Source organism: Gambusia affinis, linkage group LG04 (assembly GCF_019740435.1).
Source record: "Gambusia affinis linkage group LG04, SWU_Gaff_1.0, whole genome shotgun sequence".
Classification (NCBI taxonomy): Eukaryota; Metazoa; Chordata; class Actinopteri; order Cyprinodontiformes; family Poeciliidae; genus Gambusia; species Gambusia affinis.
In genome coordinates, this window is record NC_057871.1 from 11,859,259 (window position 1) to 11,873,698 (window position 14,440).

The 14,440-nt window shown below is 39.3% G+C and overlaps 1 long non-coding RNA gene across 3 annotated transcripts in view; it reads right to left on the reverse strand.

The window, feature by feature from the left end:
- LOC122829275 overlaps positions 1-10,840 on the reverse strand; it is a 60,171-nt gene extending 49,331 nt beyond the window's left edge. For all 3 annotated transcript variants that reach the window (XR_006370350.1, XR_006370349.1, XR_006370348.1), the window contains exon 1: positions 10,342-10,840. This is a non-coding gene — a long non-coding RNA (uncharacterized LOC122829275). The remainder of the gene's footprint in view (positions 1-10,341) is intronic.
- Between the last annotated feature and the right edge of the window lie 3,600 nt (positions 10,841-14,440).

A 14,440-nucleotide genomic window follows, 5' to 3' on the forward strand; every position in this document is an offset into this window, starting at 1 on the left:
CTCCCCTCCATCAACCCCCCACTCTTTCTAATTTTCCTGAGGACGGAGGTGCCTGCCTGCCTGGCACATGACATTGATTTCCATCAGCGCTTGGAAATAACCTCAGAGCCGTTGCCAGGACAACCCGCATCTACCTTTTCACATTTTTGCATATTGCCAGAGAGTATTTTTTTATTTTTTTTTTCCCACCCTCCTCACAGCCTGTCTTTCTTCACTGCGTCGGCCACTGCTCACAGAGCGACGGGAAGATAAATGCTCTCAGGTAGATGGGTTGCGTGCGGGGAGGTGGAGGGGCGGTGCGGGGTGATAGTTGTGGTTGGGTGGGTGGCGGTTGAGGAAAGAGATGGATCGCCATGCCAGGCCAGAACAGGATGGGCTGTGGGGACTCTGGCATGAAATGTGTGTGCATCTATACGTAGTGGGGGAGGGCTAATGATGTTTCCACCCTGAGGGGGGGATGAGGGAGGGTGGGGTTGGCAAGAAGGAGGAACAATAAAACACAAGAGCACTGACACCGATGGACTTCTGCCTCCTAATTAACTAACATGAGGAACAAAAGCAGATGGAATGGAGAAGAAAGGAGAGATTAAGGATTAAACCTGGAGGTGTGAGAAGAAAAACAAACAAAATAAACCCACCCTTTTAACTTTCCCTCTTTTGTTTTTATTCTAAAACCATAAGGCTCGATTGTATTTTGAACACAAAGTAATGCAAAAATCTGAAAAGTGTGGCAGGCAATTGGGTTCAGTTCATCAATTTTTCCCATCAGACATTCTGAAGAGAAATATTCCCATAGCATGATTCTGCCACCACTATGTGAATTCCCAGGATTTTCCCAGGATTTTCCAGCTTTAGTTTTCATTTTTATAGCCTTTCATATGTAGGTCAAAAACTTCCATTTTGATCCTATCTGACCCAAATCTTCCACATGTCCCCTTCCACAATCCCATATGTCGCACATAAATGATCCATAAATGGGTAAATGAAAACCCTTATGGATGTCAGCACACCTACTTAGATATTTATTCATAAAGACTTTTTGAAAAATATTTCATTTTATAGTTATGCACGTACTTTGAGTTGCACTACCAGATAAACCCTCAACAAAATAGATTAGTGATCTGCTTTAAATATCAAAAACTGTATAAAATTCTAACGTGGAAAACTTTTGCAAAGCAGTATATCTTACAGACTTGAACCAGCAGGCTATCAGTGCACTGCCACTCACAATGGCATTCATCAGGTTTCTCCCCTGACAGTTTAGTTTTGTCTATGTGCATATGATGTTGCGTCCATTGGGTCGGTCATTTACAGTTCAATGGTGTGGAGAGGCTGGTTTTAGCGCTAACGTTAAAGTATCTGGAAATCTGTATGAGCACAGGAGAAACAGGGTGTGCGAATGTGTGCGGTGGTGGGGGCCGGCTGTCGAACCATCAGTGTGTGTCATGAGAAATGTTGATGCACACAGAGAAGGAGAGAGAGGGCAGAGAGGCTACCAAGAGACCGCCCTCCACCTGCATCGCGTGACTTTTGATTTCTCTCCTCCATCCCAGCATCAACACCTCAGCCAAAGTGCAGCCATGGAGAAAATTAATTTCTTATTACCTGATTATATTATTTGGTTTTAGCTGGAATGTCACTTGAATATTCCACATCAGCATTTCATCAATAAGGTTGCTAGAAGGTAAAGAGAGGCAGAGTGTTGAAGCAGGGCAACAGGGCGAGCCGGCCTGAAGTTCTGCAATGACAGTTCTAAAGAATAAAGACCGGCGCTGGCAACATGCCGACCTGGGCAGAAAGCAATTTGCTCAAGTGCTTTTCTGTCTTATCTGCCCACTACAATCACACACACACACGCACGCACACACACAGTCTTACACTCTTGTATGTGCACAAACATCAAAGAGGAGGGAGGCTCGGCCATTCAATCCACAAGGGGGTTTAGAAGTTTTACTGGAGCTGAATGTCCACCTTCATACACATTTTATGTCTCACTGAGGTTTTTCTCATCCAGCCAGTGCTCGTACTTGCCTTTTATCCCCATCTGTGCTCCAATACACAGAGGATTTAATACTGATGGCCGAGCACACCCTGCCTCCCCCTTCCCTCTCACAAGAAGCACAATCTGATGGATGAATTTAGAGGCCGTCAGGTGAAGAAAATGAAAGATGATATTCTGAAATCACTGGATTGTAAGGCAGAAAAGAAAAGAAAAGACAGACATTTTGAGTCTACATCAATCTCATGTATTGTATCCCTACAGCTCAAACATCGTAATAAATCCTGGAGAAGATGAGGTAAACAAAACTGATCATCACAAAATTCATGAGGTCCAGAAAATCAGAACTTGGGTGCGTTTCCTCCTGGAGGGCATTGCTATTATTTTACTCGTCCCCTTCGCAGCAAACATACAAACTCAAGACTCCTGAAAAGGGCAAATTTGCATACCTTCTATAAGGAGGAAAATCTGATCATATAAATGTAAATAAGATGAGCTTAACTTCTATTTTTTGCAGAAAACAGTGAACTGATAACACAAGCGAGCAGTGGGCAGAGCTCGATGGAGTGGAAAGGGCACCGAGATGCTTGTGAATTTGTATATACATTAATGTTATGGATGAGGAAGAGGACAATATTTTTATTTATTTCGCACCTCCAGCTTCCAATGCTATGTTGATATTTAAACAGCAGGAGGCACTGCTGCAATATCTGCAGCACACATCCAGAGACAAGCTGCTTTTGGAAAGTCCCAGACATACTTACTTTACAAAATCCCTTTTCTGTTTGGTTTCATGTTAAATGTTTCCTCAGAAATCAAACGGATCTCTCAACACAAACTGTTCTTGATCTTACTCAAGTCAATAACAAGATCTGCATCTTGAACAAGCACAAACCCAGGTTTCTTTGTGCAACGCTGATTTTTCTTTACCACAAATAAAAATACATCTATGACAAAACAAACCAACACATGTAAACAAGTACAATGTCAATGGATTTATTGCTTCTTACTTCCAGATTTCTTCACTATTAGTCTTAGAAAAAATGTCAATAAACATCTACACAATCACTCATTAAAACCAATTAGTCTGTGCAAAATCTTAGAACAGATATTGAACATTTTTACATCTTGTTAGGTTACAAACTAAACTTCAGTGCATCGTATTGGGATTTCACAGACCAACAAGAGACAGACCGAAAACGATAAATGTTTCTTTTTTAATTCTTCCAATTTAAATTATTGGGTCAATGTTGGAGTTTCATTCATAATGATTCTCTAGCAGAAGTGCTTATCTGAGGATCAAATTTTGGATCCTACAATGGCAATTTTAAGGATATTGGAGCAATATTTTTCAGAGGAGTTGGCTTTCCAATAACAATAAAATGAAAGTCAGATTGTGTGAGGGAATGTATGAAAAAAGAGAAACCATAAAAGGTTTTTTATAGAACCAAAGCTGATTGAAAAGGTTCAGATTTGGATCACACAGAAAAGCACTCTAATCTCTTTACAAATTTACTTGCACACCTTTTGCCTTTTTGTTATTGTTGTTTTCTAAAGTTATCAGCATGAACCAGTGTCAAAAATGTGCTTTTTTTTTTCCAGAAACAGATGTTATCTGATAAAATATCAGTGGACATCCTTCTTCAAATAATTTATTTGAGCTAATACCCTTTTTTTTTAGCTTCAAGGCATGTTTCCAGACTGAATGTAATTGAGACAGAGTAAAGTTCATGGCTGAAAAGATACAAGACAAGCATTCTATTAGCTCGCTTTGGGACATGCAGCACCAAGAAAGAAAATGAAAGGACAATCTCTCCGGCTGTATGCATGCTGCAGGCTCAGATCTGATTATTTTCCCCCACCTATTGTGAACCAGAATTTGATCCTCTCGTTTCTGTCCAAACAAACACTCAATCTGATTTTCCCCTAGCTTTGACGTACAATGAAAACAGCGGACGGAAAGCAGGAGCAGAAGGAAAAGAAAAGGAAAATTGGCTTAAGGGTCTGGTTTCATTCTAGCTCAGAGCAGTACAAGCCGCAGAGGAACAAAATGTAATTCATATTATCGTGACCTCGAAGGGGGTTTCATCGCAGTGTGACTGTGAGGATGCCAACTGGGTCAATGGTGCATGAAACTGCCTCCTTTTATTGGCCTGGCATTCAATCAGTTCCTCCTGGGTATATGTCCTTGGCTGTGCAGTGGGGGCCACTCATTACAGCTCTCCTTGCACCTGCTAGCATCTCACTGCCTCCCCGCCCTTATTTCAATCCTTGCATAAATACAATCAGTCCTGTCAAGAAAGCAGGAGAGCTCAGCATCATCCACAGTCGTCTCTGACTGATTATGCAGAGTATAATCAGTCCTCCCATTTCTTCCAGTGTCTTTGAATTCCACTGGAGCTGGCTGAGTGCCAGCATCTGTTCACCAGATACCATCATCCCCCACACCTCACCACTGTACACATCTTTAAGCAATAGCACGAAAAGAGTAGGGAAAGTTTTGACATTTTAAAAACAAAAGAAGCAAGCTACAAGACATCCTTATACACCGAATAGAGACAAGTCAGATACCTAATTTCACCACACTGCTGTAACCAGGAGGCAAATAGCATGTATGGTGCCTTGTAAGAAAATGTGTACCTCTTGTACATATTTATATTTTGTGACAACCTCAAACTTCAAAGTAGTGAATAATGCTAAGAGGGAGGAAATGGATGCATGGGTTTCAACAGTTTTTGCAAACAAAACATGAAAAGTGTGCCGTACACATCACCGTGATCAAACTACCCTCACTGTGAAACGGGGTGGTGGCAGGGTCATGATGTGGGGTTTGTTTATTTTAGCCAGTACATGGATCCACATGTGGCAATCTAGACAGCCTGTTGGAAACAGTGGAAAATCTGAGACTGGGATAAAGATTAACCTTCCGTAGATCAGCTAACCCAAAACATACAGCCAAAGCCACTCAAATACAGGAATGGAATGGACTAAAGTTTGTGGCTGTTACATCTCAATAGTAAAAACGCAAAGGGTTTGCAAGGGAAACCTTAGCCTCAGCGAGTTATATAGCTATTTCACCTCTTGCTCCAGCGCTCGTGCTGTAAACATTCACTTGTATCTTGCCTCAGAGTGAGCTTTAACTAATGTACCCATCAGTCTGTCCCAGTAAAGCTCAGAAGTCCCTGGGCAGCCCGCTTTCCAGTTTGTTCTCCTCACTAACACTAAACAGAAGCTAGGTACCGCAGCATTCACACCAGATAAACAACCTTCACCTTTCCAGGGAGATGTGCCTTTTTTTCCCCTACACATCCACTGGTGACTTTAATGAAATATGCAGCTGTCTTGTAATCAAAGCAAGTCCTATTTGCATATGGACAAGATATGGAGGTGGGCGCAGCAGCCCTCCGCCACGCACATGAGCACCCTGACTTAGAAGCAGGAGGGAGATAGAGGGAAGGTTGAGGAGGGAGGTGTGGACAAAAAGAGGTGGGGTAAGGAGGGGGGTAGGAGGAGTAGGGATGGGCATGGCTTGAAACCAACCAAACACAGATTGATGTGCCACATTTGCATACCTCAACAACAAACGAGGGTGCAATGCTTCATATCCAGTGGGGCTCAAGGGTAAAAAAGGCAAAGAATCAGAGGAATGTGACACTGTGTGTGTGTGTGTCTCTGGGGACAGGATGAATCTTTACTGCAATTTTGCAGGTGTTAATTATCACAGTGTACCAATTATCAGAATGTGGTCTCACTAAATGCAAAGTTAATGACCAATAAATGACCCTGTGATGGTGACTCAGATGGCACAGTGCTGGAAGACAGAGGAGCTGTGAGCTAGGCTCCTGAGCTCTGTTTTTAGATGTCTTTATGCCTACAGATTAATTCAAATGTGAGTAACAGACAGAAACAACAACATCCTGTTATGTGTGTTTAAGAAGCACAGAGGGAGACCGACGTGGATGAAAGACGGGCTTGTTTAAATGTGTGTTTGGTACAGACAGGATCTGGCTCACTTCACTGATGTTGAACTGGAAGTGTGTCTGCTTGGCTTTCTGCCTGTCTGCCTGCAGCAACTCTGCCAGGCTCCACAGAGCCTACAGTGATTAAAGAATAGATGATTTCATCAGATCAGAATGTTTTATTTCAAAATACTTCTTTGTATATTTAGCATTTACTCGCAGGAAGGCACCATTACCCTGTTGAGATGGTAAAAGCTGAATAGGATTGTGGTTATATTCTTGTATGCATTTCTTACTCATATCAACTCTTTTGCCTTTGGAAAACCCTGACAGTTTTATGTTCTTGGTGGTTTAAAAGCATGTGATACAATTTATGCATAACCGGGTTCTGCTTCACTCCACTGTACCAGGCCGGCCCAAGTAACCCCTCGACTCTGCGTTGTGTAGATTTTTAATGAAGACAAGGAGTTTCTGGGTGATCAGGCAGTTTATTTTCTGAATGAGAAAATATCAGTGGTCCAAATCAGTGCAACGGCTCAGCTTCACTCAGCACACTACAACAGAGCGTTAAGTTAGCTTTTAACTTAGAACATAAAGTGTTTTACAATATTAACTAAACTAAAAGTACAAAAATTAGTGCCAGACACACATCTAGTAAATAGTAAATTACACACTATTTGTCTAAGTTAATAAAAATGATGTTTTATTATGTTGCTAACACTTTTCTATTGTGTGCTGGAAAATGCAACTCACCTCTTGTGCAGCTTTCACAGACTGGCACTTAGTACAGGGGCCAGCAACATATAACCAGCCACACAGAGAGGGGGCGCTATTTCCCCATTGCACTGACAAGTATAAACAAAGTCGGATTCTACAACTTAAACCTAAACACTGTTACATATGCAAATGAAGCTGAAATGAGGAATAACTCACCATCACTTTATTTTCATAAATCTAAGCAACCTTATAAACCTATATTGAATATTCGTACAATATCTCCCACATGGTCTTTTCCTTAAAAAAGTTTCTGTCTTTCACCTGAACTTGACCTTCACAGTTTCTGTTAATTGCCATTTCTTAATTATATTTTGAGCTATCTAAAATACTTTTTTTCAGATTTTTTTCCAAGGCTCCTTTTCGTTATCAGTATTTATTATTTTAATGTTCAAAGCGGTAAGTCTGTCCAGGAGCTTATGGCTGCAGATTACTGAGATAAGGTTTGAGGAGTTCTAATGATGATTGTTAAAAAATGATAGCCTTAAAATATCTAATTGAGGAATAGGTCCTTGCTAAAAGTCTTTAGAAGTTATAATTGCAAATCTTCAAACTGCTGCAAAACATAAGTACTTACTTTCATATCATGACCACGTTGTGCAAAAGAGATAAACTCATGTTTAAAACATTTAAATTTTGGGCTCTGTTCATAGTTCCTAAAAAGGATCCAATGTTTTACACGTGAAAGCAAACTATTTTTCTAATTTTTGCCCCTTACAGGCACAAGGAAAATACAATATGCTTTTGTCTTAGTCTTTTATGCAAAAAACTAAGACAAAATGTTTCACAAATGTGAAATGGAAGAAAAAAGACAAATGGCTTTTAAAATACTAAAAAATTATATTACATATTACAAAAAAGAAAATTACGGCATTGAGTATTTTCTCAGCCCTATTTGTTGACTACACTAAATAAAATAAAGTGTAACCAGTTGACTTAAAAGGTCAACTAGTTGATAAAAAGAGTCCACCTGTGTGTAATTTAATATCAATATAAACCCAACTTGCGATTCTCCATTCAGATGAAAATGTAAAGTTGGAAAATGACCATTGCATGTCATGCTAATTACAGGTACAGTTAGTTTCTAATTGGCCATAAAATGTGCAGTGAAAATGCGGTAGGGAGGCAGAAAATACTAAGCCTCACTGATAGGGGGCAGTGCTGAGCCCTATAAGCACAACATATAATAGGTGCTCTTCTTCTATGGGTTGAAAACAGTGGAAATACACTGAAGCAGCCAGACTTTTAAAAATGGAAGCAAACAACAAAGTGACTCCGGTATCAGTGGAAATGGATAGATGCTTGGAATTCGTATACAAATAAAGGTAAGATCATAAACAATTTTCATTTTTAATAAGCACATTTAAAAAATATCAAATTTGATATTATATAGCCTATAAATATTTTATTTTGCTGTTTTATCATGCTATGTTGTTCAACAGTATGGAATTGATTAAAGCTTAATAAAAGCTTTTAATACAAATAAATATTTTAGTTAAAGTCAAAATAGAAATAAAGCTCTCCATTTCAGGTACATATCCAGACATCTGATTCCAGACAAGTTAGTGTCTCAAAAATCACTGACTGATTCAAAAGAGCTGAATACAAATGTAAGTCACACTTCATATTTTTAGTCAAAGTGTGAAAACCATTCATCATTTTCCTTCCTCTTCACAATTGTACTCTACTTTATTTCTGTCTATTACATAATATCCATAGAAAATACACAGAACTTTCTGGCTAAAAATTGAAAAAATGTCAAAAAGTTAGAGGTCTTAACATGTCAGTGTGGCAATGTTGATCCAGTAGTGGGTGCATAAAAGAAATAAAACATGCATTTATACTTTGTTAGTCACCAACTGCCATGCATAAATGTTTTTCAGTGAGCAGCTTCACCGTTTCTTAGCCTTGGTCCTCGGTATCTACCTGCAGCCAGCCAGCTGCTCACCAACAAACAGAAATCTCAACCACACTTCACTTTCCTGTCAATTCTTACTACTCATCATATCTGGGTTGCTCCAGGGTATCCAACTTAAAATTAACTCCCGCTGCTTGTCTTATTTAATGGCTAATTAATTCAGGCCTCCCACAGTTTCACATATTGCCGCACTGCTTTGTCTCACTGCCTGAGCGGAGCGGCATCTGCTAACTGATGTTTCCTTTTGTTGTTAAGCCTTCACTTCAAAGATCTCTTGGAGAACAAGGGCTTTGATGAGTACAGATGAGTAGGAGTCTGAAGACTCACTGACATGCAGCATACATACAGCTACTTCTGAATGTAATCAGTGGAATAAAACACAATATCCTTTGATTAAATCAAATGTAATGAATGAGTTTAATTATCATATTAAAGGTTATGTACCACAGAGTGCCTGAACAAATGTTGGAATCAGAAAAAAAAAAAAGTTTTTAAAGCCTCATTTTGACATGCGACAGTATGAAAGACACAGCGACAGTGACATTAACAATGGAAAACTCCCATCAGTGACCAAATATCATTTTCTGCTTATATTGGAATGCTGCCATCATTTATGCACTGCTGCATTTCCTGATGTGACATTTTAAAATGTCTTCAGCTGGAAAGGTCTACATAATGGAACTAAAGTAGTGCTAATATGTGTCCATAATACTTTTCACACAGAAATGTTTACACTGTTGCTGCAGCTAAAATGCTAAAAGCTATCATTTTAGCAAAACACTAAACTAAACATCACAAATGTATAACTTAAAACAACAAAATGCAACAAGAAGCAAGGAAACTGAAATTAAGTGCAAATTGGTTCAAAATTATTCCTTCCACAGACAGACTTATGATTAAATTAATATTTTAATTTTACCAACATGTTTCTCCTGACTGGAAGTAATATGAATGTTTTAGAGTTGCCCAACTTGAAAATAACCAATAATACTGGTTTGCTACTAATTGTCATCACAAGTGTAAAAAAAATAAAAATAATATTTTGATGTGCAGCGGAATTTGGTGTTTCGGTTCAGTTAAAAAAAAAAGGCGACCCACACACCAACTCTGACAGATCACCAGAGCAGATGTTTAAATTAGCTAATCAACCACCGCTGTATTCACACGATCACTTTTTAATAATCGCAAAATAAACACCAGGTCTGAAAAAAACATAAACGGACAGAAAGTTCAGTTTTTTGAGTGGGAAACATTTGCGTGTTTGTTAGCATGTAATCCAGATAGATAAAGTGGCGCTGTTGTCAGTTGCTATGGCAACGAGTCTTCGCTTAGCATAGCTAACAGAGAGCGAGAGAAAAAGTGGCTTTGACTTGTTCTCTAGCGGTTTTCCAGCGTTATTTTTCCTAAGCTGTTGCGCATAGCAATTACATCTCCAGGTTTTATTTCGTTAACGGGATCATTCAACCGCGGCAGCGCGGCTACGGATGGCAAGTAAAAGAATAGGCTTTTCTCATTCAGCACATTCGCAAAATATCCGCTTGTAAACAATATCATGTATGGTATCAGCTGATGAATGCTGTACAGGTAAAAGCTTTACTACTTTTCCTAAAACTGCACCAGAATTTAAATTTTTGGCGCTTGTTCACTCTGCCATCTGTTTGTGTTGCAGTTGGTGATGTTATTTAACTTACCTTAGAAACAGCGGTGTTCAGGCGCCAGAGAAGCTCAGCTCAGAGGTTGACCGTGTCAGGAAGGTCTGCTGCCTGTCTGCGCCACCCGTCGCGTTGCTGGTAATGCTGCTTTCAGCTGAGGTGTGACGGCCATACTCATGCTCGCTGCTGAGCTTGAAGTTGCAGTTGTGTCGTTTCGTGTCGCACCAAAGAAAACGAAATATTCTGCTCCCCTGCGCAGGAATCCGCAGCTAATGAACGGTAGTTGCTCTGCTCGGTTTGGTTTGATAACATTCAAGCCGTTCCAGGTCATACTTATATTTTTTTTCTGCATACTTTACAAAGTGCTACCTTGTCACCTGGTCATCGAGTAAAAGTCGTGAAAACTTATATTTTCTCATGGTGAGGCGCAAAATGACAGTAACTAGTATCAAACTCCAGGCCTCGAGTTTGAGTTTGTGGTTTAGTGCACAGGTACTAAACACTGGAATGAAATGGCTTAATTACCTCCTTCTTGTGTAGATCAGTTCTCCAGAGCCTTGCTAATGACCTAATTATTCTATTCAGGGGTGGTGCAGCAGAGGCACATCTAAAAGCTGCAGGACTGCGGCCCTCGAGGACTGGAGTTTGAGAATCCTCGGATGCGCACAGCAGGTCGACAGCGGAACCAATCAAGTCTATTAACATCAGCTAGTCCTGGGAATAGTTAAAAATTTTAATAGATTTTATTTAAACGAACTTAAAACGAAAAGTCAGCATCAATGTAAAATTCTTAATATATTGAAGGGGTCATGAAATTTTGAAAAATGTACTACCAAGTCAAATTCTATTACCTTTGACTACCTTTTAATGGCCTTATTTTGAGCTAATTATATTTATATTATATTATAACTATTTATTACTATTTCTGGCACTTGCTTATTAGAAAGCACTCAAGTCCTAGCAACAGATTAACAACAAATATTGTTATTGTTAAAAAAAAAACCCCATAAGATTTATTCTGCTCTTTTGAAATACTACTTAGCAAGTGTTGTGCATTTGTTGAATTTGGCAGAAAAGTGATTTTTTTTTTTTTTTGTCATTGGTGGTAAATATAAAACAGACATTCAACACAATAGAATTTGATTTATACTTTATGGCAGTTCGTTACAAAAAAAAGTTAATCTCTTAGCACCAAATTATTAACAAGTAATATTATTAATAATATTACTTTTGAAATACTGCTTATCTGCTGACACAAGAAATTGACAGTTGGTAAATTTTGCAAAAGTAAAAATCATATGTTTACTATGTGGCACTTGGTGGCCAGAAAATACATTCATCTCTTAGCAACCGATTAACAACAAATACTGTTATTCTTCAAAAAAACAGAAAACAAACATGTACATACTGACCACAGGGTGTTGATATGGGGTCATTATGCAGTCTGGAGGCTGCAGACAGGGGTATCCACCATCTCCCAAAAGAAATACCCCAGCTGGTGGGTAAAGGGGTTGCTTATACATTGGGGACCTTCGCAGGGCCACTGCATCATGCACTCAACCATCACAGATGCCTTGCAAGACAATTGATGGAGAAAGTTTCCTGTTTATGTAAGACTTTTTTTGTAGTTCAGCTGGAGGAAGAAACCTAATGTGGCATCCATCGATTGCTAAATGGAACACCTCATGTCCAGCCATGCCTGCAAAACTGGCTCCTATGTTCTCCAAATATTCCTCCTTGGGGAAATGAATAACCTGGGTGAGGATGGTCATCATTTCATTAACTACATTGTGGACAGTTCTGCAGACTGTTGAGGTCGGCATCGGGAAGATGTTTGCAGTTATCCTGTAGGATGCTCCACAGGCTAACCAATAAATGGTCTCAAGTATTTTCTATTTCCTGGCTCCATCCATGATCTTTATTCCGGGATAAGAGATTAATAAACTGGTACATGCTGGTCCTAGAAAGTCTGAATCCTGGTTTTAAGTCGGCATCTGAAAAAAAAAAAAAAAATTCTAATGACGGATTATTCACAATGGCATACCGATGTGCTTTTCTTTCTTCTTGTGAAAAAATAAAAATAAAATAGAGCATGTATGACCAACATGTTATAATATCTTCAAGGAAATCTCACAAATTAAATACATCTCGCTTTTGATTTCTTAACTGTTTTGTTTCTTACTTAGACCCTGTTGTCTGACATTGGCTTCCTCCATTCAGTGTGCTAAACATGACTAGTAAATAAAGAAGACAGCTAAAAAGCTCATTTTAGGGAAAAGGGTAATGTGGGCATTAGCCACATTAGCAATGTTTGTGCTAATGTTAGTCACTGCCTTCTGATTTTTACTTTTGCAAATGTGAAAATCAGATGTTTACTTCATGGCAATTGGTTACTAGAAAACGCGCTAATTATTGACGTTGCATTGCTACATTTTCTAAATATTTGCCATAACCACTAAAGGTTTTCTTTTGGACCTGTTGTCCCCAAGAGTCAATCTCGGATAAGCAAAGGACAATGAAAAGTGTTTGATGAAAATAACGTGTTTGAATAACTTACCATATTGGGTTTCTGTGCTTATTAGCTCTGTGTGAGTTAATTTATCCCTGAGGAAATAACTGAATGTGCTAAAATGTGTTCCGAGTGTCATTCCATGTGACTACGTGTGCTACTTAACCTGTTGAATTTAACACAACTTTTACACATAATATATATGTCGTATACATATTTAGTTCGTCAGAGATGGGCTACTGTTGGAAGCTAACGGTCAAATGTGAACATGTTGGAATCACAGCGCCAACCAGTGGCCTGGCATGACAACTACAATGTGTCTTGACTGCCGTCTAAACGTAGGACTTCTCCCCACTCATCATCTGAAAATATCAGCCGTTTGCAGACAGCGGTCTTGTGTAAATACTGCCTAGGTGACACAATGTCAATTTGAAAGCCGATTTTAAAAGCAGCTAATTAATTTACTCTGTGGTTCTGTTAAAACATGGGTTGTATGCCGTACCACCAAGACAGTAAAAATGTCATATTCACTTCCAGATCTCTCTTGCAGCCAAGGGTGTGACACTGTCATAATGCTTCAGTGCCAAACACTTTCACTCTCATGCTTAGCTCTGCAGCCAGGGAAACTCTTTAAAAATACATGTTGGTGTCAGTGGAGTTTTCAGTGGGTCCTGATCTTCCTGCAAGTGTTTTTTTTTTTTCTTGCCTCTCACCTTCACATTTGTCACCAAAACACTTGGCTCTCTTCACTGGGAAGCTTTTGAGCAACGATTCGAACTGAAACACAGCAACAACAGCTACAGCAGGAGCTCCAATTTGTGAACAGTAGATGACGACCTTTGAGATGCGGCTAACTGTCAACACATTACGGTCAGCGGTGCCGTTGAGAAGGATGTGACGGGAGATGAAAATGAGAGGCCCTGTTACAGCAGTCCGGGGGAGTAATGATGCTGCTGCAAATCACAGTTTCTCCCACAGGGGTTTCTGCTGTCATTGTGAGGCAGAATATCTGGATATTATGAATAAACTGAGCAAAATTTGGTCTGCAGTTTATTACTTGCCACTCATAGCTGCTTATAAGGGAACATGGTTTATAGGATAGATTTTCTGTAAGACTAACAACCACTTTCCTAAAAACAGGACAAAATTACATGTTCCTACTGATCAGGGACTCTAAACATAGACTAAAGCAGGCTTTAGAAATAAAAGGAACATACATGCACACACTTAACCCCAACAGTCATGTTGTTGGACTCAATAGAACTCCAGGCCAGGATTCAAACCAAGGACATTCTCCTTGCAATGCAACAAACTGCACCACAATTCTTCAAATATGTAATATTTCATTATATTGTAATTTAGAACGTGCAGATGACCCCACATCAGTATGTGATTATAAACTGGATTAAAGAGACGCTATACTGCATTGCTAATGCGTTTCTACAACTAGGCAAGTTGTTGTTTTTAATTTTTGGAATAAAAGGAGGTGGCTCAGTTGTGATCAGAGGGTGAGAGGCATTTAAATTTATAAATATCCACTACTGAGGAAATAACTGAACATATGGATGATGGGGAATTCAACATAAAGACGAAGTACATATTTTCATTTCAACACTTTTTACACAAATC